Source organism: Macrobrachium rosenbergii, chromosome 51, assembly GCF_040412425.1.
Source record: "Macrobrachium rosenbergii isolate ZJJX-2024 chromosome 51, ASM4041242v1, whole genome shotgun sequence".
NCBI lineage: Eukaryota > Metazoa > Arthropoda > Malacostraca > Decapoda > Palaemonidae > Macrobrachium > Macrobrachium rosenbergii.
The window spans coordinates 58,382,883-58,408,252 of record NC_089791.1 but is presented as its reverse complement, the minus strand read 5'-3'; the positions used below and the strand labels follow the sequence as shown (position 1 = coordinate 58,408,252).

The 25,370-nt window shown below is 38.8% G+C and overlaps 1 protein-coding gene and 1 long non-coding RNA gene across 4 annotated transcripts in view; both read left to right on the top strand.

The window, feature by feature from the left end:
- The first annotated feature begins 1,724 nt into the window (after positions 1–1,724).
- LOC136833437 (uncharacterized) lies at positions 1,725–17,331 on the top strand. 3 transcript variants are annotated; one of them, XR_010851469.1, is made up of 4 exons: positions 1,743–1,829; positions 10,624–10,741; positions 10,861–10,958; positions 14,971–17,331. It is a non-coding gene; the product is annotated as an uncharacterized lncRNA (long non-coding RNA). The 3 variants fall into 3 exon arrangements; XR_010851470.1 differs by lacking the exon at positions 10,624–10,741 and having other exon boundaries at positions 1,725–1,829; positions 14,971–17,329; XR_010851468.1 differs by lacking the exon at positions 1,743–1,829 and having other exon boundaries at positions 9,633–10,741; positions 14,971–17,329.
- A 2,008-nt stretch (positions 17,332–19,339) lies between these two features.
- Positions 19,340–25,370, top strand: part of LOC136833446 (uncharacterized) — a 54,684-nt gene continuing 48,653 nt past the window's right edge. Inside the window, exon 1 of the mRNA XM_067095609.1 lies at positions 19,340–22,844. The gene's annotated coding sequence lies outside the window, so the exon portion shown is untranslated. The remainder of the gene's footprint in view (positions 22,845–25,370) is intronic.

Here is a 25,370-nt window from a genome sequence, read left to right as displayed (position 1 = left end):
TAGCTTTAGACTGCTTACTGAATACTGCCAACAACGTTGTCGATTCTATAAAATTTACAGTTGAAAAAGAGGTTGATGGCAAGATTTCTTTCTTAGATGTCTTAATTCATAGGGATGTAAACAGTAACTCTTTCAAATTTTCAGTTTTTAGAAAAGCTACTAACAAAGAAAATTATATTCATTATTTTTCCCACCACTCACAGCAAGTTAAAAGGAATGTTATCATTAGCTTTGTTTTAAGAGCACTCCGTACATGCGACCCCCAATTTCTAGATGAAGAACTCTCCCATGTCGTAGATACCTTTAGGTCCTTAAAATACCCGGAACATTTTATTTCTGACGCCATCAGCCGTGCTAAAATGAGCTTTTATATAGGCCATGTTATTAAGGAAATAAGTAACAAGAAACCTGTATCATTACCCTTTGAAGAAGAAGTCGCAAGAGTGGGCGATTATATGAATAAATACCAAAAGGATATAAAAATTGTTTATACCTATAAAAACACCTTGGCAAAAGCCCTTACCAAGAATAATAACAGCACCAAGAGAAACAGCGGTGTTTACAAAGGTTCCTGCCATGATTGCAATGGTTGTTACTACGGGGAGAGTGGTAGGGGACTGGATGTATGATTAAGGGAACATAGAAGGGTCTATGATCTTCATGCACAGGGGAGCGCTTTGGTAGCTCATAGTTTTAATTTAGACCACAAAATTAATTGGGGTGGTGCACGAACTATTTTTAAGTGACGATTCTCACGTGAGAAGATTAGTTGAAGGTGCTGCCATAAACATGGGAATATCGTTTGAAGATAAGTCATTTTACTAATGAAGACCCTTTCATCAACTGGTTTATTGCCAAACACTACATTAAACATTTTAATTTCAAAACTGATGTTGACCGTGTGAACTCCTGATGTTCTGCTTCCTTCCCCTCTCTCTCCAGATAGCCGACGTCCCTGTGGATGGTTCCGACTATGGCACCTATGCAGCGCAGGCAGATGCAACATCGCAAGTACGAAGATCAAGGAGATTGGCGCAACTGCCTGTTGAATTTGGTATTACTTAACACCCGAACCAGCACTTCCGTGATGGGCTGTTATCTTCTCGCCACGCCCCCAATTTTTAAAAACTATTTCATAAGAAAACTACCCTCACTTTGCATTTTAACGTTAACACTGATGAGGAACACCGTTCAGGTGTTCGAAAGTCTTTGGTTCTTTTTACATAGTAATGTATTTACTATATAATTGTGGATTTTTATTACTCAGATTGTTTTTCACGAAATTGTGAATCTATTAGCATTAAGGTCATATTCGTGCGTAAGATGCGCTGGGTCTTGTTTTTTTTAATTTATTAAAAAACAAGACTCAGCGCTTATTTTCAATTTATTAATGAAAATAAGCGGGGTTTCATCCGTTAATAAATTTATGGAGTAGGAGAGGATGATAAGTATACTGCAAAATGAATGCGGTCTTTTACTAAACACAATGCTTCTTTCTCTATGATGGTAGCAACTTCTTTGAGAAGTATGCCAAAGGTGGAATCGTTCCATCAGGAAGTCTTTGAACGAGAGCACCTTGCCTAAACCTATATAGAGAGCAAATTGGATATAATAACGAATTTATCATAAACATATAACACCTGCGAGAAAATATACTTAAACATGTGCTTTAACTTTAACTTTAACCAAAGGCAAAATACGGCAAGCAAGGGGACTGTTTCAATAGCCATATTGCTAATACTACTACTACTACTACAACTACTACTACTAAACGTCAAACTTTTTATTTTGTTTTTGTGGAAAATTGTGATAACTGATGTCGAATTTAGGTAGAAATGAAAGTTAAATAGAGACGTTAATGGTTTATAGCCTGTAAACGTTGCTTGGGTCCCGATCTTGCCGGAAAGGAATACACCTGTCATAATATCAAGAGTTTATTGCTATGAATTTGGTGAAGGTTTTCTACCACAATCCTTTTCTGGACTTGAAAATATTATTTTCCTATGTATTAATGTTTGCTTTGAACGTTTCGAATAACTTCGGTAGCAAATTGGTAGTTATAGGGATGCTGGGCCCCCAATATGTCGTAGGAGTGAAATACAAGCATGTATTTAACGTAACCTAACCTAGATCGCTGGGCGATCTAGGTTTGTGGGGCACTGGCTCACAATGAATTCCTCATCTACCCTGCCCTGGGCTAGTGTAAATCAAAATAAATATCTGCTTTGGTCCTTGACCACCCTTGGAACCCTCGCCTAAAAGAATGACCAAACTTAACTTACGGCACTGTAAATTTGTAAATTAAAATTATTAGGGTTGGGACTTGACCCAGTCACATCTTAAATAACCAGTCATAGAATGCTTGGTCTTACCTGACCAAAGGCTTTGCCTTCACTGGATCTCCCCTCTAACATAACCTAAGGTCACTATTCTTACCCAGTGCATGTTGTCACCTTAAAAATATTCAGTAGCCTAAACTTGACAAAATCAGAACTTACAGAAGTATCGTGGGGATGTTGAATACATCCTAGTCTGTTCCTAAGAAAATACAAACCATTGCTATTATGTAAGAGTATCCTTCAGTGCAAGCTGAAGATGATCATTGAACTTTATAAGAAGGCAGGTTACTGTTGATTATTGGGAAGTGACCGGGGACTACCCCTTACTCACCAATGGTCACCCAAGCAGTTTTTCTTTGGACAATGTCTTTCTGCTCTCAACCTGACAGCAAAGTTGAACTTGTATTTTTTATTTTTTCAAGAAATAGTTTCATTTTCAAAGCTGTGAAGGGTGTTAGCTCATTGCTGTACGTGTTTTTTCAGGTGGCTCCCCACTCCCTAATATTATAGTTGTCTTTCTTTCACATTCAGTGGTGTTGCTATTGTAGGGGCAAATTGACTGCTGTTGGGATGAGGGGGTAGACTTCAAATGTTTGTGTACCTCCTCCTCCTCCTTGCTGCTGAAGTGCAACCTCTCCCCAGGCAAGGGGTGAGTATCATGGGAGGTGGGAGATCACACACCTATTCTTATGATGTCAACTGTCTGGCTGTGTCTGCGCTTGCTGGAACTACTAGGAGCTCATTGTTGTTGAGTTTCCAGTGGTGGTTTTCATTCCCTTGGAATATGCCTCGGGACATCAACATTAAGCATCCTCTTCACAGGAGGAAAGCAAGATCTGAGCAAGGGTTGGGGGAAGAAGCACACTCACTGTTCTTCCACCACTGTTTCCTCACTGTTGAGCTTGTCCTCCTCCTCATCTCTCTCTTCACCCTCATCACAGTAGGGAGAAGGGAGATCCAGAGGACCTCACACAAGAAGTCCCATAGAGCTTTGAGCAAATGCTCTTCCACTCCCAGGGAAGGTGGAGCTCTTGAACACCTCTGGGTGATCAACTGGTTTATGGCATGGGCCTCGTCAAGTGTCATCAGTACCCCATCTCAGCTCACCTGGACATAAGGACTGCCCAAGCTACTGCATGTAGGTAGTAGGGTAAGCTCTTCCTCTAGTGCATCCCAGGCAGTACACCTCATTGAGCCAGCAGGTCTCATGTCTACACATTCCAAATCTCTGGACTGGGCGCACTGAAGCAATGGGGTTATCTCCTCCTCCTGTATTTCTTTGGAAACATGCTGGGCCAAGCCTTTGTAACCCTGTGCATACTTAGTTTACAGATTGGTGCTTCAGTGGTCACGTAGACGAAGAATGCATGCAATGTTGCAGGGTGGGCTTTTCCTCCTGTGCTTCCCTGGAAGTACACCTGGTTGAGCCAGCCCTGCTTAATTGTTCAGTGTGTGCTCAATCCCCAGATCAAGTGCATACCAGTGGCGGGTGTGTTCATGATACATCCTCGCTAGGCACACACCAGTTCTGTGATTGCATGGCATTGCACATGTACATGCCCCGTCACCAATAAACAAAATGCTTAGAACAGGTACAGAAGCTGATTGCTCTCCCAGTGTGTGTAGGGGAGAGTGTACTGACCTAAGCCTTTGCTTCTTGTGCTCATGAGCATTGGTTCCTCACCCATCCCTCTCTGGGCATGCACAGTTGAGTCTTTTCTGTTATCAGTGAGCTTACAGCTGCTGGACTGCATTCATATGGATTGCTGGAAGGATCATTTATATGCAGTTGTGTTACACCCAGCAATCTCTGCCACAGATATCATTCTGTAAGTACTTCATTGACATCAAAAAGAGCTTGTCTGAGATTTCAGTCAAACTCTTTTTTATGTTTGTAAAATTTTTATGGAATATTTCCAAGAACATGGTGATTCAACTTAAATTTGTACAGGGGTGAATTTTAGGTGAAACTTTACTTTAGTTGCATGGTCTGATTCCTGCCAGTCACTGACCGGGACAGGTTACAGGGGGTCCAAAGCCCCCCGGCCAGGTCAGGGCATGTTGCCCTAAGTTAGGTTAGGTAGGTAAGAGCTGGTTAGGTCAGGACTTAGTGCTATAGGAAAGGTTATATCTATTTATGTATGAGGAACCTGTCCCGGTTGAAGACTGGCTGGAATCAGGCTGCGCAACTAAAGCAAAGTTTTACCTAATTTTATTGTAGGGGTGTGCTTCCTGTAATAACACTTATTTATTCCTAAGGAACTATACAACTGTACAAATTATGTCCCTTAATAAAAGAGGATCCTTCAATGCAAGCTGGATCAGTTGTTGAAACTGGTAACAAAGTACAGTAGGTAATTGGTGGAGATGGGGGTTAAAGAGGGGTAATACCCTTCACTCACCTTCACCTCTCGCTTATTCTTCACCCGTCAGACAAAGCAAACATGCTTTGCTCTCTGTCTATTGTATGATTGCTGAAATACTTAAACCAGTAGCGTGCTACCCTTATTTGCTTGGTTGCTAGTTTGTATTTTTTCTTTGCCTGTTCTTGTTTTTTCTTAATGGCAGAAGACACTATCAGTGCCATTGCCAAGGGAAAGGGTGTTTTTTTGGTGCTTAGTGTTTCTCATAAGGATGGATTCACACAAGTATTGTTCTTTTTTGTAGGGTGAGGACTTGTTCTCATTCTTCCCCATGTAAGGTTGCTGGTGTCCAGAGGTAAGGCCTTTACCCTATGTGCACAAGTGGGTTAACTTTGTTCTTAAAAAGTAAGACATGGTTTTTCATATATGTAACTTACCAAGTAATTATATAGCTATACTTTCTACTCGTGCAGCAGTTAAAAATTTGAAGTTCACAGTAGTGATTCGTTTGTTTATACAGTAGTGTAGATAACTACCCCGCCCTCTATCAGGGAACAATAGGTACATCAAAACAGAGATAGTCACTTCTTTTCTGCCGGCTTTGACATCAACATCCAATGTTTTGGTTGAATTTGAGGTTTTATATAAGTAACTTACCCAGTAATTACATTGCTGTAGTTTCTACTTGACAGCAGCTTGAATTTTGAAATTTGCGGTTAAACTCTTCTTCCGTTGAGTCAGTGACTAGGCCCTTCCCACTTTCTGAGAAGGAGAGGAACATCTCATGAAAAGAGCCTCAATTTGTTTCTGCTATCCTAGAGCTCACATGGTTTTAGGAGAGCAGCTTGTTTTTTGGATTCATCTTGTATTTTCATGGTATGATAAAGTATTTTGCCTATTTTCCTTTGGGCACGGATATTATCCATTATCTGGTGGTGTTTTTCCCTTTGATTTTTCTGTCTGAATTTGAACTTAGTTGGATGTACGAATTGGCTTTTTTCTTAGCGGGAATTGCCGATCATCATTCTTGTGTTCAGTTGTTTTCTAGTAGGAATTACCTTAGGCTCTGTTTTCGATCAGTATTTTCCTTGGGAAATTTCACGATTTAGACTTTTGTATTTTTGTGACCTTGTCATTAATTATGTCTGACACTAGCATAACTAGTTTCCGATATTGCAGTAAAGGTTGCAACACCAGGTTTACCAAAGCTTCGTATGATTCACGCACTATTTGCTCGTCTTGCAGAGGTCAGGTATGCTCAATTGATCTTATGTGTAGTGAATGTGGTAACTGGGATGAAAAGACTAGGAAAACTTTGTCCTCTCACCTGGCTAAGTTAGAAAAGGACAAGAAGAGGAAGGCGGCTTTGAGGGCCAAGAGTAAGGCTTTCAGTAGCATTCAACTCCTAAGTCGGTAAGTATTGATGTACCAGTTGTTATCTTACCTGTATCAAATGTGTCTCTTGAGTCAGTCCTGCACCACCCACTCCCAGCTCCCACGCTTCCGAACCCAACCGTTCCGCCGTTCTCAGGAACAGGATCGACCATAAATTCAGTCTTATGGTGAATACAGTGACCCCAGTTAGGAGATTCTGTGCATTTTCTTATGGAAAAGATCAGTGATAAAAGTACCAGTGCAGTGAGTGTGGAGGAGGTGACTACCTATCCCTCCAACTCTCCTAGGCAAAGGTCACTGCCAGACTACCCTAACACTGGGAGGAGGCATACTGGAGGCCAAGGGAGGTTGGCGGGGTCTCCCCACAGGTAGTCACCCCCTCGGTCGAGCCTGTCGCATTCCAGGCTGATGGAGAGACTTCTCAGATGTCCACTGTCTCTCTTCGAGGCCAGGAACGCCCAGCCCGATCTCGAGGTGCCAGTGGCTTTACGCTAAGGAGTCTCACCCCTTGAAGAGATGTTCCTCTTATTTGGAGCAGTCTCCTCCACCCTCCAAAAGGTCCAAAGAACCTTTCCAGGGCCCTCAAGCTTCTTGTAGCTTCTGGAACAGCCTGGAGTGGCGTTCTCCAGATCATCTATCGTCTGGCTGCCAGTATTTGGCTCCCAGGCGGTCACTGGCACCCAGGCGTCCCTCAACGCCCTCCCCTATCTGCCCTCCAAGGAGTGCCCTATTTCAACAGAGCGCCCAGCAGCGTCCCAGCTCCTATTGACGCCCGATCTGCCAGTGAGTTAAGAGCACCCAGTAGCACCCACACGCACATCTTCCAAGCGCCCAGTATCAGTTGACTGCTCGCTGCCAACTTAACCCCAACACTCGGCACCAGTGCCAGTTCAGCAGGATCCCTCTCTAGGGCGCATTCAACCTCAGTTGCAGAACATTTTGGACCTTCTTAAGAAACCGCTGCCATTGAAGACTACCTCGGAACCTTTGGCTTCTCAGTTGTCCTCAGAAGAGGAGGACTTTGTCCAGGAATCATCTCCTGCGGCATATGTGGCGCTTTTGAAGTATATTCTTGCAGCCTTTCCAGACTTCTTCTTGCTTGCGGCACTTGCAGCTCCTCAATCGACTTTTATGATGAGCAATCCGTCTGATTACTCCCCAAAATGGTACTCTCTTCGTCTTTTAGGAAAGCCCTGGGCGATGTTGATTCCTGGGAAAGCCTCCTTCTGTATCCCGCCTTTTGCACATTTCTTCAATGCGATATCTGTTATATTCTACTGGAGACGCTCCTTCCTTGTGGGTGGCTGCCGCCTCTCAAGGGGACCTCTAGGGTCTTATAGACTCTGTGCGCTGATCAGCCTTCACTGCGGCTAAGGTGATGTTTTCTGGCATGGAATTTGATAATTTGCTGAAGAACCTTTTCAAGACTGGAAGTTGTAAGCTTTCTCGACTGGACAGTAGGAGCTCTAGCGAAGAAAATTCAAGACTTTTCTCCACTGGCCAAGGATCTTTCGTCAGATTGGCTCAGTGTGATTTACAAGAGTTAGCCTCCCTATTCACTATGGGCATTCTGAAGAAAAGGGACCTCTGGTGTTCATTCACTTCCAAGAATGCCATGGCTTCCCAGAGGTCAGCACTCCTTTTCTCTTTCCTCAACCATCATCAACTTTTCCCACAAGAAGTAGTGAGTGAAGTTACCCTAGAACTTCATAAAAAATCTACGACTGCCAATCAAATTAAAAAGCTTACTCTTCAGGGTCAGAGAAGATTTTGGCCCTTGCAGAAAAGGTTTCATCACTGATCAAGAAAGAAGCAATAGAAGTAGTCGAGGATATCCGATCGATGGGGTTTTACAATCAGTTATTTGTAGTCCCCAAATCATCGGGGTGATGGAGGCCTGTCCTCAATGTCAGTGCCCTGAATCTTTTCATCAAGAAGACAAGTTTCAAGATGGAAACAGAGCAATCTGTCCTTGCCTCCATCCTTCAAGGAGATGGATGGTCTCCATGTCCCTGGACATGCTAGATGCATATTTCCACATACCAATCCATCAAAATTCAAGGAAATATCTGAGTTTCATATACCACAACCAGGTTTATCAGTTCAGAACACTGTGCTTTGGCCTGTCAACAACCCCACAGGTCTTCACTCAAGTTCTCGCACCATGGCAAGGTGGCTACACATGATGGACATCAACATCCTATTCTACCTGGACGATTGGCTCATTCATTCGCCCACAAAGTTACTGTGCAGGAGGACCTTCAGAAAACACTTCTTTTGACTCAAGACCTAGGAATTTTGATAAATCTTCAGAAATCCCAGTTGAACCCCTCTCAGAAGATTCCCTGTTTGGGGATACAGATAGACTCTGAGTTTTCGGGCTTTGCTGTCTCCCAGAAGAATAGTCTTGCTTGAAGGCAGTCAACCACTTCCTCTCTGCCCACACTTGTTCAGCCAATGACTGGATGAGGCTGCTGGGCACTCTCTCTTTAATAGCACAATTCATCCACTTAGGGAGACTGCACATGAGAGCCCTACCATTCTTTCTGAAGTGCAACTGGAATCGAAAGACTCAAGTGGACTCGTATGTCTTTCAGATAACAAGTGGAATCAATGAAGATCTATGGTGATGGCAGTCCACAGACAGATATGTAGAAGGAAAGTCTCTTCTCCCCTTGAACCCAGACCTACACTACTTCTCCGACACATCGGACACGGGTTGGGGAGCCCATCTGGGAGACTAAGAAGTTTCATGAATGTGGTCTGTAAAAGAGAGAGACCTTCACATCAACAACAGAGAACTGAGACCGATTCATTTGGTCTCTTACATTTCCAGGAGGAAGTACAGAACAAAGTTAGAGAGGGGGGACTCACTCCTTTTCCCTCCTCGAGACAGCCAAGTCCCTTCTCCTTTGGGCAGATCAAAACAAGACAAAGCTGATCACCCAATTCATCCAAGGAAGGTTGAATGTTTTAGCAGCCAAATTGAGCCGACATCGCCAAATTCTTCCAATGGAATGGACTCTAGACCACTGAGTCTGCAAAGACCTATGGAAATTTTGGGGAAGGACGTTCGTAGATCTTTCTGCTATGTCCAAAAATCATCGGCTCCATCTATTTTGCTCCTCTTACGCAGGACCCTCTGGCATGGGCAACAGATGCCCTTCTACAGGACTGGTCCAGTCTGGATGTATATGCCTTTTCCTCGTTCCATTATGATAAGGGAAGTGCTGAACAAGCTGCAATCTCATCCAAATGTCAAAATGACCCTGATAGCTCCATTTTGGCCCCAAAAGGAGTGGTTTTGCAGATCTCCTAGCACTGCTTATAGACTTTCCGAAGCTTCTTCCAACTTTTCCAGAGCTTCTCAGACAATCCCACTTCAGGAGTTTTCATCGAAAACTATCCACTCTGGCCCTGACAGGGTTTTGACTGTTGTCAAACTCCTGCGAGCGAAGGGTTTTTCAAGGCCTGCAGCCCAAGCTGTTGGCAGATTTTCTAACAAAGTGGATCACCTGTAGACGCAGCATCATCCTCTAAAACTTCTTTAACCAGGGGCCTTTGTCCCCCAACCATAAAGGGCTATAGATCAATGCTCAGCTCAGTCTTTCATCATAGAGATCTAGACATTGCTTCAAATCAAGACATCTCAGACTTTATTAGGTCTTTTGAGTCTTCTAAACCTAAGACAGAACAAACAGTCTCATGGAGTTTGGACATGGTCCTGAAATGGATCTCGGGCTCACGTTTTAAACCTCTTTGTTCAACTTCTCTAAGAGATCTAACCCAGAAGATGTTATTCCTCATGGTTCTGGCAACAGCTAAGCTGGTGATTGAACTTCACGCTGTAGATAGAAGAGTGGGTTTCTCACTGGGAGACGCAATTTGCTCCCTAACTGTAAGATTCCTTGCTAAGAATGAGGTTCCCTCTAAACCTTGGTCTCGTTCCTTTACTGTAAAGAATTTAATGGACATAGTAGGTCCGACATACTAGGTCCGGAAGAGGAGGAGAGAACTCTTTGCCCCATGAGAGCTCTCAGGTATTACCTCAACAGGACTGAAAAGGTTAGAGGGCCTGCAAGTAATTTATGGTGTTCCATGAAGAACCCTTCGAGACCTCTCTCAAAGAACGCTATCTCATTCTTTTTTAGGGACCATCCATGTATCTCACCTCCTGTCAATGTGGCATTCAGCTATGTAATTACTTGGTAAGTTACTTATATGAAAATGTTATTTTCATGATAAAATTAAGTTTCATACATACTTATCTAGTAATTACTGAATCGGAGCCTCCCCTCCTCCCCTGCCATGCACGTAAGGGCACAAATGAATTGAGCTCTTCAGCTGTGTTATTCCTGTTGTTCCCCAATAGTGGGTGGGGGTAGTCACCTACACGAAAACAAGAGAAGCACTACCATGATTTTAAAAATTTAAGCTGCCATGTGAGTTGAAACTATAGCTATGTAATTACTTGGTAAGTATATATGAAACTTAATCATGAAATAACATTTTGTCCTTGTTGCCAGAGGAACAAGTGGTGTTGACAGTTGAATGAGAGGGTGGGTCCCTCACCCGTTCACTGGGGTGCTGCTAGTTATCTACCTATTAACCAAGCTTCAATGACTGGCCCAGCTTTTGTCAAAGGTATATTTAGATAATTCAGGTTTATATATCCAAGGAAAATGCACATTATGTATAGTGAATTTAAAACTTTGTTTCTTGAGATATGAATTTTAATGAATTCTGTATTGTTTCTTTTATAGATGTCAGCTGCTCACACTAAAGTACAGAAGTGTCTTTTGGTCGTGTTGAATTCTACAGGACTTTTGCCATCAGCATTACTTATGAAGTTATTTGTAAAGTGAGTACTATGTGTTACGATTAAGTTCTAGTTCTGGAAGAGATTAGGTATACATTCTCACAATGAACAAACCAATGATTATCTTGGTATTGTGTTCCATTAATAAATGAGCAGCCACTTGTTCATGGATTCTTGGCTGACAGATTTTTAGCAGAAAGGGCATTTTGCCTATTTGGTATTCCAGATTTTTTTTACTTAATTTTCAATAGGTCATACACTCAGTTGTGTAAATGAGGCAGAGAAAGAGAGCAATTTGGAATACTGTCATTTTATTCCTACATGGATACAAACTGTCGTCTTTTATATGGGTATATCTATTAGGAAAGCTGGTGCGGTCGTTGAAGCTTGTAACAAAGTAATTATGTATCATAAAACAAGCCCCATAGAGGGTTAGTGCCAACAGTGCACCTCATGTCTTACACTGTAGTCCATTACTTAATTAAGGTTCTTTGCAGCATCCCTTCAGCCCCTAGCTGCAACCCCTTTCATTCCTTGCTGTACCTCTGTTCATGTTCCCTTTCTTCCATCTTACTTTGCACCTTCTCCTAATAACTTTATAATAGTGCAACTGTGAGGTTTTCCTCCTGTTACACCTTTCAAGCCTATTCAGGTTCAATTCCAAAGCTCATGATATTAGAGCAGTGGCCACTTACACTAATTATTTTCATTACATGAATATTGGGGACCTTACCAAATGTTCAGGGTGGAATTCTCCCCTAGTTTTCAACGTCACTATTTGAAATCTTTAGCAGCTCTTAAATTCCCTACGGTGGTGGCAGGGAACGTTGTCCCTCTTTCTGGTTCCCTTTCTGATTCTTAGTCACTTTCCCCTTCGCTGCCTCAGTTATTCCCTTACAAGCAGTTCATTGTCTTTAATAGCATAAGAATGATATTTATCTCTCTGTTATTATTTCACCAGGTGACACGGGACCCTGATCCAGAAAAAGGATTTTGACAAAGGAAAAATCTATTTCTGGGGGGGCCCGTGTCACCCAGTGACCCACCCTGTTTTTCATTCTCTCCCTCCCATGGTAAACATCATTCTAGTGGGGTGGGTGCTAACATGGAATGCGACTAGTGTTGCCTTGTGTACAGTCCGCAGTAGTGCATGGGCTTGTATCGGCACCTCTCTCGTTGGGACTTTTGGCATTGGGAATCTTTATAGGGCAGGGTCCCGTGATTGTGACAATCTCACCCTTTACCATACACGACTCCATTTCTTGGAGCTGCCCGATCCAGAAATAGATTTTTCCTTTGTCAAAATCCTTTTATTCTCAATTTCCTTTTCAGCATTGAATGACTTCTTAGGTCCCAGTTCTTGACTTTTGGCCTAAATTATATACAGTATTCCATTCCATCATAAAGCAAGTGGTGGGTGTTGGGATCCACCTACTTAGTAGACTTGCAGTGTCACTGCTGCTTTTGCCACACTGCTGCAGATGTCTCCTCTGTTGCTGGACTTTTGTCATGGCTGCTGTAGTTGAAGCATTCTTTTCTATTCCTTCTTTTAACTACCTCTTGATGACTTTGGCTTGTCTTTAGTTAGTTTTTATGAAGGTTGTGCGACTTAAGGTGCCTAATTTTTCTCCTTTGAGGAAGTATGGTCAAGGTGTGTATGAGTGTACCTTTGAGGAAGTATGATCATGATGTGAATGAGTGTGTGGGTACTTTGTCACCTGTGAACTTTGCATACCAAAGACAAATATGTACAAATTATTGTACTTTATAAATTTTATATCTTGTTCATTCTAATGAGAATACAATACAAACCTTTGTCTTTTATATGGATATACCTTCAGTGAAAGCTGGTTTGTTTGTTGAATGTAGTTAATTAATGGCAGGTGATTGAAGAGTTATGGAAACCACCCACCCACATAGTAAACATTGTCCTCTTTTTCTTTGGCTGCCTTGCCTTACAGACATATTGGATACTCATCATGGCTGTTGTTGAGGCACTATAAGTGTTTCTTAGATAGAATGGTCAATTATTATAAATAAAAATCTGGAATTTCAAACCTGTTCAGTTACTGTGTCAGTGGAGGGTAGAGGATATTGTGTAATTTTGAGATACTTATTAATTGTGCAAGAGTAATCACAGATGAAAGTAGCGTTGTTATCTTTAAGTGCATTAACAGTGGGTGCACCCTAGTTACTGTAGAGCACCTTAGTAATAATACCATCTCCTCCAAACATCTTAATTAAATTTTATCTAGGTCTCGGAAACAAAGAGGTACTGAATGGGCTTGACAGAATACACCCCTAGCATTATCTTCAACATGTAGTGTAGAAGTTCAAGTAAAATTTGACATAAATTATCTGAAAGGCAATGATAGAAAGCATGCAGAACATTAGTGCACTTAGTATGTATGGAAGCATTATCGTTTGGGCTATCTCCATTTTGATCTAGGCTTAGAGGTGACAAGTGTTAAAGTGTAGAAATCTAGAAGTTAAGAAACATTCATTTTATCAAAATTACCTTTGTATCTGGTAAAAAATGACCAGTTGATCCTAATTTATATGTTTCAGCCTAAAAAGAAATAAATGAGTAAACAGTTGGCTATGATGGTGAAGATGGGTTTATTCCAGCTCTAGTAAATATTAGTACTGTACAGTACTTGTGAGGGGGAATAGACTTACATACACCCTTCTTGATGGGAGATACCCCAGATGTGAATTCAGATCTTGCTCAGGTATCAGAAATTCTTCATTTCTTCCTTCATTTGGATCTAGGTTTAGTAGTGACAAGCATTTTCCAAAGTGAGAAGAAACTGAGAAGTTAAGAGGGCATTGTGGTTATTTAAATTACATGTCTGATAAAAATTGACCAGTAGATTCTAATATGTATTTCATCCTAGAAAGCAATAAACAATTAAACACTTGGCAATGATTGTGAAGGTGGATCTATTCCAGCTCTGGGGAATATATATGAAAATGACAGTTATGAGTCCATGTGGAGTGGGAATAAACTTACAGCTTTTCTCATGGCCAGGTGGATAAACGTTACCCCGTTCTGATACCCCGGATATGAGTTTAAATCTTTCCCTGGTATCATAATTTCATTTCTTTCTTAATTTGGATCCAAGCTTAGTAGTGATAAGCATTTCCAAATTGTGAAGAAATGAAAAAGGTAAAAGGTGCATTATGGTTAGTAAAATTATTATTATATATATATACTGTATATATATGTGTGTATATATATATATATATATATATATATATATATATGGTTAGTAAAATTATTATATATATATATATTGTATATATATGTGTGTATATATATATATATATATATATATATATATATATATATATATATATATATATATATATATATATATATATATATATATGTATGTATATATATATATATATATATATATATATATATATATATATATATATATATATATATATATATATATATATATATATATTATATGTATGTATATACATATATGCATGTATTTTGTTCCATAAGGATGTGTTTTGTTATGAATAATCATTAAAGTAATGCAGGTCAGATATGAATGTGATAAATGGTAATGTAAAATAATTATTATTATTGTTGATGTTGATGATCTTTATGTAGACAATAATATGTTGAACTGTAATAATATTTGGTTGGTCAACTACACCACCTGTTAATCCTTTGTGATTCTAATAATGTCAAATGACAGTAACTGCCAAAAACTTCAACAAATTTTAAATTGTTATTTTGACATTTTCTTTGTTTTCCATTTTGAGCAGAATACAATTAAGTACAGGTAATCAGCTTCATAATGGTTCCATGAAGAGTAAATTCACTGTGAGGAATTAAAGAAAAAAACATTGCTGTGTCTATAATTGGTCAGTGTATGCTCTGCCAGAGACTAATTTTGGAAGCCCCAAAATCCTAAAGATTTTAAGTTTATGGAATGGCGCTTGCCAAAAATTTTGTTTTAATAAACAATTTTATTTTGTTTCTGTTTTTTCACTACATTGTCTTATTGTGTTCTTCTTTCTTTGATTTCAGACTTCTCCTCAAGCAAATAATCATCAGTTTATGGCATATCTAAAGACTTCTATGAATGAGTGTTTCATGATATAAGTGTAAATGTAAGTTACCATTACCTGTGAAACTGATGGCCATAGCAAATTATTGTACTGTTATTTCGACTAAAAATTAAATTCAGTTCTGATTAATAGAGCTATAGCACCATAAGTTTCTACTCCTGGAAGATTTATTATCTGTACTGAATTTGCAACACCTGGCCTCAGGTATTTCCTTTTTTTTAATTGCTATGTCAGTGAAGTTTCCCATTTAACATATATTTGTTGTAGAGCCGTCAATATCCCTTATTCATGAATGTCATCAAGCTCTCCATGAAAAACGCTAGCATTTTATGATGACGGAAATCTTTTGCAGAAGGACTTGCTTCTGTAAAAAGAGTTTGTTAAATGGAACAGCTTCAATTGTCAGAAATCAAGAACTGGATTGGAAGCAAGTATATTGGTTATGTTGTAGCTGCATCTTAGATTACTATTATTATTATTATGATGAATATCATTCAAAATGAAGCAACATTCATTGGGTACAATCCTATAAGGCCATTAACTTGTGAAGTAAACTCCCACGGAATAGAATCCCTTGAGTGGAAGAAGAAAATGAAGAGAAAATAGAAAATGTTAACATTAGACATAAAATAATGTCTATATACAACAATACAAATCAGTTTCTCAGAGACAGTTGTGCAAGGCACTTTAGTTGTGATCCCCTTTGAAATTTAAAAGCTGCTTTCCCCATAGGGGCCCCTTGGACTTATATTTTCCAAGTAGGGTTACAGCTAGGCATGTAATAATAATAATAATAATAATAATAATAATAATAATAATAATAATAATAATAATAATATCAGAGACCATTCCAGAGTTTAACAGGGAAAATAAAAAATGTTAGTAGTGTTAGAACATGGCACCCTAATTTAATGTGGATGCTTATGCTCTGCAAACAAAGTATGGTAATAGTAATGCACTCTAGATCTTAGGATAGGAAGTGCAAAGGCTGATTTTCCACCTTTATTATATTCAAGCAATAAGAAGGCTACATTACTGAAGGACAAAAGGCTAAAATGAATTCAGAACATGCCGTAAACTCTCTTTTGAAAAGTGAAATTGAAGATCCATTATCACTTTCTCCAATCCATGATGAAAATAGGGATGTGGTTGGTTGTAGTGCTGCCTCTCATGATAGCTCTCTGGAATCATTTATAGAAGTCAAGACAGAGCCAGAGGTATACTATGAGTCAGATGAAGGTGATGTGAAATATTCTTGCAAAATTGAATCTTCAGTGAGTGAAGAAGATTCACTAACATGCAAAAAAGACAGTAAAGAAGATAGGGATAGTCATGCTAGGGAGAAGCCTTTTGGGTGTGGTGTTTGTGGCAGGGTATTTTTATATCAAAGTGATCTGACAGTCCATAAAAGGGTTCACACTGGAGAGAAGCCTTTCGTATGTAACGAATGTCGGAAAGCATTTTCTCGAAAAGGTGATCTTACGAGACATATAAGGATTCACACAGGAGAGAAGCCATTTATTTGCAAGGAATGTGGGAAAGCATTTTCTCTTAAAAGTCTTCTGACAGATCATCATTGGATTCACACTGGAGTAAAGCCATTTGCATGTGGAGAGTGTGGGAAAGCATTTTATAAAAAGACTAGTCTTACATTTCATATGAGGATTCATACTGGGGAGAAGCCATTCAGATGCAGTGAATGTGGGAAGGCCTGCAATCACAAGAGTAATCTGAGGAAACATATAAGGATCCACACTGGAGAGAAGTAATTTGTATGTGCATTTTGGGGGGAGATTTTCTTATTAAAGTTAGATTACAAGACATATGAATACTGTATACACAATATAGAAAATTATAGGGAAGACAAGAAATCATCATTTCAGGAAAATTTAGATGAAGGACATACAGCTGAGAAATAACAGGAAATGTTTAAAAAAGTATAACAATCCAAACAGGACAGACATAGACTTACAGAGAAGCTCTCATGAAGGACAAAATCAGAAAAGCAATAGATCCATTTTAAATTAAAAAAATTTTCCAAAGTATTCTGTTTGAACATTGTGGAAATTGCTGTAGACAGTCATGAGAAGCCTATTACTCAGGAGTGCTGTGAAGGGAAAAGGACACATTTTTTTATTATTGCCTTTTAGAAGACATTTATAAAGGAGAGAAGCCAGAGAACCCAGTCTTCCCCTCATTGTGGAAAAATATTTTGTGTAGTGATAGTAATTTGAAAAACTCTTGTCTCATAAAATGGAAACAAAAATAAACATGGCTAACAAATCATGTATTTTTATTTGTTACCAGAAGATTGAAGTGATTAAATCTATATATTTCCAAGGTCAAACCAGTGCTTTAAAATGACTTTAACTGGTATCAAGTGGTTTGACTATTTCCACAGTTCAGATTAACAGCACTGTAGACCAATTTGACCTGTTTGAGGTCTCTCTCTCTCTCTCTCTCTCTCTCTCTCTCTCTCTCTCTCTCTCTCTCTCTCTCTCTCTCTCTCTCTCTCTCTCTCTCTCTCTCTCTCTCTCTCAATCCACTTACACCTTCCTGGCAAGATTTTAGCTTCTTCAGTCTTACAGTAAGGTTAGAGGAAGGAACATTCTTGCAAATAAATGTTTTTATATATGTAAAGAATCATCTTAAAGAATTTTTCTGGTGTGTAAATATTCCATTAAGGGACAAATGCTTCCCATCCCTTTGAAATTTGTTCTCCAGAGTTGGATCTCAAAAACTCGGGAACACTGAAGTTTCTTTTTAAAGACATTGGAAATCAATGCCATTACAGTACATGCTTTTCCTTAAAATTGAATGCAACCATGGTTTTCCATAGTTTTGTAAAGTTCCATATACTGTACTCAAGGAAGCATAAGTGCAATTTCATATGAAGCAAGTTTCAGTACAATCACATTACTGTACTTTTGCCCGCTTTTGCATCCTTACAGTCTTCCAGGCACTTGATAGAAGAAGAAGCAGACTCGTTATTGTATTGATCTAAAGGTCTGGGCTAATGCAGATCTATAATCCTAATGGCTTATGAAGACAACCTCCTTGAGCGATATTAGAGTAGTAGAAATGTTTCTTGTGGAACAAACTATGTCAACTGATGTAGCCAGATCCATCCCTAAGGAAGTGGCCTTGTTAGATGCAGAGCAGACATTCCAAATTGTTTACCAGACCTAATCATCAGCATGAATTAATTAAGTCATGAAGTTGTTATAATTCTGGAACTTAGACAACCATCATTAGCTGGTCATTTAAGTATCTCCACAATGTGCCACCCTGATTGTGAGCCTAGACAGTTCCTGGTGACATGATATGAGCATATACTGGAAGGGACTCGCTTAACTGAGGCATAGAGCTCAGAATTGGAAGAACTTCCACCGCCATACAAACCAGATGAATTTCCAGGCAAATGGAGGGATGGAAGCCTAAATTGCATCCTTCAGATCCCCTTTTTGGATGGCATGATGCGCTCATACTACCATCTCCATATGAAAAAAAGCTTCTGGTACAGATACTTTAAATGGCATTGAAAGTCTTGGATGTCGACCGTAACTTGCTCTATTGTCTTTTATTCATCTCACTCCATGTGTGAGGAACCTCTCAGTGTCCATCACATGGTCTTCAACGGAATTGGGTCTGAAGTTAGAGGGGGACCTGCCTCCAGAGAAGCCAGCTGACAACCTTCTCTCAAGGTTGTAATCACCATGGATCTGCACCCATCTCTTAATTCTCAGATGAGCCTTACTGCATAATAAGAGTTCTATGGATGGAGGGGAATTTCATCTGATATGGTCTCTCTAAAGCAAATGCAGGTTTGCCCTGTTTCCCTTACCTAAGCAAAAGTAAGAGAGCCTTAATCTTTAGTTGGAGATGGTAGCCAAGATCCCCAGGCTGGAGACTTTGGGAGGCATCTACTTTTGAGTAGGGAGAAGAAGGAGACGTGTATTAGACCCAATGTCCTGGTTACTAGGATCTGAAAAGAAGGAGAATGTGGTTGGCACAGTGTCCATGGATTCCAGGAAACCCAGAGTAAGGGAAAGAGGTCATGTTCCCTCATGACATCATGGCGTTCCTTTTTGTCATTGCATTAAATCTCTCTGGGCCTCTCCTTGGCATGCATATATATATATATATATATATATATATATATATATATATATATATATATATATATATATATATATATATATATATTGTAATAAATTCATATATATATTGTAATAAATTTGTAGAAATGGAATATCTTCCTCTAGCATCCTAGAAAAGTGTTATGAAAAATAGTGAGCCGCTACCATTTGTGGTAGGAAATCACGATTAGTGCAGTGTTTTTACCTAGCGTGAGTGACTGCGCACCCTCTGTTGGGAGACACATTAAGAGGAGCTTTTGTCCCTGAGGATGTTATACACCATGCTGCATGTACAGTATATATAATTTATATGGGTAAACGTGAAGTAAGAGAAGGAAAGTTAGTGGAGGAATTAGAGGAAAAAAATAGGAAATACAAAAGCATTAATAAATCTGGGAGATTTCAACAGACATTTAAAGTAGCCTACATGGATACCAAGAGGAAAATGAAAATGGGAGAAGAGTATTGGAAATTAATAGGCAACGACTGTCCTTCCTAAAAGTAATGAGAAATTTAATGGAGTGTGTGCATGGGGAGAGGAAATCAGAAGAGTGCAGCTTAGCAGGGCTAGTGATAGTAAATAACAAGACATGCATGTAAGAAAATGACAATGGATGATAATAGAGATCCTAGGCATATCAGATCGTAACATAATGAAGGTCACACTAAATATAAATGCTCAACAGGTCAATATAAAAAGAGAAAATTGGAAGAAAGTATTATAAAACACGAAAAAAGCCTTGAAAAGTTTCCAGAAGCAATAGAACATAAAATGAATGAAGAATAAAACAGTACAGAAAAGTCTGGCCATACTATATAAAGGACAGAAGACGAGCAATTAATTACAAATTACAGAGTACAGGTTGGGTCAAAAGAAGGAGAAAGAATAGAACTGTGGATGATAGAGAAATGAAAAGGGAAGAACAGAAGACGAGGAAGGGTCTGAATAGAAAACAGAAACTTACATGAAGGCAAGGGAAAAAATGGTATATTGCCAGTACCTAGAAACAAAATAAAAGATGCAATTAATCATAAAGAGGAAATTACTAAATATGAATACAAATTAGCAGAAGGGGTGAAAAGAGAAGGAAAGAAGAAGGAGAAGAACAAATTTAGTGATGATGAAGATGGCAACATACAAACAAAAGAAGAAACAAGTAAGCAAATTAAAAGGTTCTGGGAGAAGAAATTTATAAAATGCATGAAAACAGAATGAAAAAGTTATAGAATGAGGAGGAAAGAAGGAAATGTTACAGAGGGAGTCAATGTAGAAGTCCAAAATAAACAGGGAGCAACTGAAGAAAGGAAAGCAACTGGGCTAGAAGGTATAAAGCCAGAACTGTATAAGGTTTTAAGATAATAAACTGCAACAGATTACTAACGGGAAAAATTTACTGGAAAAGAGTAGCCTACCATCAATATTACACGGTACTGCAGTGATGAACATCAGTGAACCAGAGATAAAAAGTCTGCAAAAGACTGAAAACGGGGTAGCGAAAAAAGTACTTGAGCTCATAGAAATGGTGTAGTATGTATTTTAAGGGACAGACGAGTATTTCTGAAATTAAATTATGAGTGGAAGAATATAGTTTATGCAGAGTGTAGAAGAAAGGGAAAGTGGTTGGCTGAAAGGTGTGTCAGAGGAAATGAAAGGAGATGGGAACAATAAATGGATGGAAATATTTAGGCATTGCATGGAAGAGATGGGAACAGGAGGGCGAAAAAGAGGAAATAAAATAAAAGGAAGGGAAATAGATAGCTAATTTGCTAAACCTGGAATAGTACAGGAAGAGTGGTTTAGAAATACAGTATGCAGGCAATGGATAACAGGTATAAGAGAAGATACGGTTATGATACTAGACTAGCAGTAATTACTGTCTACCGAGCTAGAGCAAATTGCAAACCCCTAAACGATCAGAAAAAGCATGAACGACAGATTGTGTGCAAGTTGTATGGGGCAGCAGACGACCCTGACCACTCCAGTCTGAATTGTAAGGAACTTGACAGAGAAGGAATAAACGCAAAAGGCCTAAGCAGCCATACCACGAAAAAGCGAAAAGTGTAGTTGGAATCTTCTTGTTTACAAAGAAAGAACAGAAGATTAGAAAGAGATATTCGTTAAATGCGGAAGACGAGATAAAAACAGCTCGGGAACGAGGACGAAGGAGTTCAGGAGGTGACGATGCAAAGGCAACGTTATACCTTTGAACTGACGTATCTAAACCTGAGCAAGTGGTTGTTCCATAAATAAACAAATCTATTATCGTCGGTAACTGTAATCAATGAGTGATGATATTTCCGCAATACTGAATTAGACAACGTAGATTCTATTGGAGTGTTCGATGTTGCTGGGCTATCCCTGGAGAGTGTCAAAAACAGCAAAAAGAAAAAGGAGCCCATGGCTGCTACCCTAGGCCTAGCCTTTGATAGGCTAAAACTATTATGGACAAGTTTCGTGTTCAGATGATAGTAATGGTGATGGTCATGAGCCTTTTACAGTTATAAATCATGGTGATAGTGTGGTTATTGCGCAACGCAGTATAGTAATCGGCAAGAATAAAGAGAAAAGCGGTTATATTCAAGAGAAATGAAAAGGAATAGGTAACGAGGAAGCAAGGCCTTGTAGTGTAGTGTGACAAGAAAGGGGAAAAAATCTCATCATTATTACGATTATGGTGATAGTGATGCAAAAGATTGTGAGTTTGTTCATCCCCGTAACAGTGATGTAGATTGTGATGTCCCATTCCTTTTGTACAACTAGTAGTCCCTTATCATCAGTCTTGAAATCAGGTGCCAGCACAGGTTCTCAACCTGTGGAACTTTCTCTTGATGAGGTTGAACACCTGGTACAACAGGTTAAAGGAAGAAAAAGTGACATTAGACCAGAAACATGGGCAGCTAATGGTGTTCAAAGTAAATAAACCATGACCTGTCCTATAAAATCATAAAGACGACAGGTATGAAGAAAACTGTTCCAGCCCGGAAGGTTGCCCCCCTTTGTTTTAACAATCTGCAAAGCTGGCTTCCTCTTCATTCTTGTAATAACTGTTATGAGAACCCAAGTTGCTATGGGTAAGTTGCCTTAGGGGCACAGGCCCCAGAACCAGGAAACAGTAAGTCGTCCACAAACGCAGTTGCTTGTTTGTTCCAGCCACTACACCCTGCAACACACCCTGAACTGCCAGTATTTGGAGTCTCACATCAGCATCAGACCACTATGAAAAATACCATTATTAGATGGGTGTCAACGAACCTGATGGTGCCAGGATGAAATTGAGATATTGCAGAATTTTCAGTCACCATTTTCATGTCGGTTTTTGCCCTGTGAAGGAGAATGTCTGCAACACCTGTGAGCAGCTCATGGAAGCTCATGTTGATGGGAGGGAGGCTGGAATAGATATCTCTCACCTTGAACAAGGACAAAAGGCACAGAGTAAAAAAAGATATGTGGCTTCCAGTGTCCCGGAGACTGGCAAACTCTTTAACGGTGACTGGGTCTCTGTTGCCGTGGAATTGCAGCAGATCATGCCATGCCCTTGTCTGTCTGTCAACTTGGTGTGTTACAGATGCAAAGTGTGGCATAGTTTTTTCAACATATCTGGTCTCCCCCCATTCCTTGTTGATAACCTGTCAGTCTATGGACTATTGCAACCAACTGCTTGAAAAGATTCATAAGATGAGAACTCAAATTTTGGTGAGTAAACCTATTGTTTGCCATTATCCATCATTTTCATGCATTTTTAGCCATTATTTACTTTTATGCATTAATCACCATTATTTTCACCAGTAATCAAGTTTGTTAGTATTCTAATTAACATACTTTGCTTATTGATGCTTGTTACTTAGGTGTGGTATGTTTCAAAATTTTTTCAAATTTTAAACGTTCTTTTCATTATTCACCATTATTTTCGTCGTTAATGATTATTTACAGAATTCTTGGGTTATTGTTAATGTACTCTGAATTTATTTAGGTATGTTTATTACCTGTGTGTGTGACAGTATTAATTTTTTTGCGATTTTTTTCATCAATCACCATAATCTTCTTCATTAATTGTCTTTCAAGGTTTTTTAGGGGGTAATTATTTACATACTCCATTATATGTATATTGATGTTTATTAACAGTGAGACAGTGTTTTTTAACATTTATGGAAAGTTTTTGAAAAAAGAAAAAAATTTAGGGGTAAATGTGGATCGAAATTTTTTTATTACTGCATTACTTTACAACATTGTAAAACATTATAAGCTAACAATATAAAGAGTACCTTAGATAATACGTATTTTAGTGCTTCAATGACAAAAAATAATGAGCATTTTTCAAAAATTTGCATAGAATTAGCTGCAGTTTAAAAAATGTAAGGTCTTAGCATGATAAATAACTATGGCATCGCAATTAGAAAGTCTCTGATTTTCATTTGTGAAAGTTAAGTTGTGAGGTCAAGGAGACAGAACTGGGTACTGACTAATTTATTTACCTGGGCATAGCCTAGGTGTACATAGCAGCGTGCGGACGGAAACGAAGTGCCTGACCTTCGATTGCTGTGACCTATGCTGAGTGAGAGCAATTTGTGTTTGTTAACAGTCAATCAGATAGCAATAATAAAAGACATAATGTACATACAGTGATAAAATATATACTGGGGAAAAGGCCAGGAAATTCTACATACAAATATATACATGAGATTCTCGCTGTGTTGATAGATGCGATACATGATCGCGATTGATGGGAAAGGAAGAGAGGTCTGATGTCTTTACAAAGTAAATAGTACTGTATATTACCATTATTTACCTCTAAAATCCAACTTGATTATTAAGCTAAGTTAGTCAAATGCATTGGTTTTACATAATTATTTAGCTTTGCTTCAATCTAATCCAAGAATTTAACCTTGAACACATCCTATGAAATTATTTTCATTTAGAGCAGTGCTATTCATTTCATGTAAGAGCTCATTTTAATAACAAATTGATTATATCTGTTAAACTTACCCTTGTATCTCCAATGATACATTATTGGAAAAAATATCAGTGTACGTAGGTAAAAATTTTGTTAATAATTGACAAAAATGATCATTTTCCATTAAGTCCATAAGGTTAAGCAGTTTTTAATCACTGCATATATTTTTCCACCACTTATGTCTGTTATTGTCATCCATAATACAGCATCTGGAATACTAATATTTATATGGTGAAATGGGTGTGTCTTGAAAGTTTTGTACTCATGTATGCTGTGATAACTATCCTCAACATAAACGTTAGTGTTACATAAATTCCTGTGATTATTAATTGTCAAGTGCAAAGGGGGAACATGTCTGGCCTGAACATTTAGTATTTCACACACTATATTAAATCAAATAAATAGTTCCTGTTTTTCTACGTACGTTATATTATTACAGTTACTTACAGATCTGATGTTAGGGATAGCTGGACATGTTATATATCTTTTGTTGTGACACTTTTCCTTAATGTTAAATGGGTTATATGGTGAAGGTAAAGGAAATTATAGATGTGGATGTAGAATAGTAACATGATGTAGAAATTGATGGAATACAAGAAGTTAAAAAGAAAACAGCAATAATTAGAGCTAAGCAGTTGTAAACTCTTAAAAATAATAGAAATAAAGTGGACATCCTAGAATTAATTGGAAATACGTTGGCCTAATGAACATGCCATTGCCTTTAGAGCTGTTTGGCTCAAAGGGCCTCAGTGAAATTCTACCACCCATGTCTTCCTTATGCTTTGCCTTCCAGAACTCTGTTTTCATCCCCACCCTCTGTTCACATAATTCTCATCCGAGTAGGCCTGGTCTTCCAACACTTATAGTGCTCACAGTATTCCACCTGACATCATCATATAATATTCTCTGAGGGGTTTTGAGAATATATCCAAGCTGTCTCCATCTCCTGTTCATCATTATCTCATCTTCACTTGAAAGTACATGGTTTCTGTATGTCATCATTTCTCACTATCCTGCTGCCTGACTCTTAATATTTTATAATCAACAAAATCTTTTAGGTATAGTTTCATTGTCATACCATGATTGATATCTGTATACCAGTATGGATTATAGTAGACTAATATATAATCTTACCCTTGTATGCAGTTATAGTCTATTCGATTACCAAATCTTATTCAGCCTATTCAGTGTTTGACCTGCCTTTTTTATTTTTTTAGTCTTTTAGTAAATTACAACCCAAAAGAACCTGCATTGAATGTCATTTATCC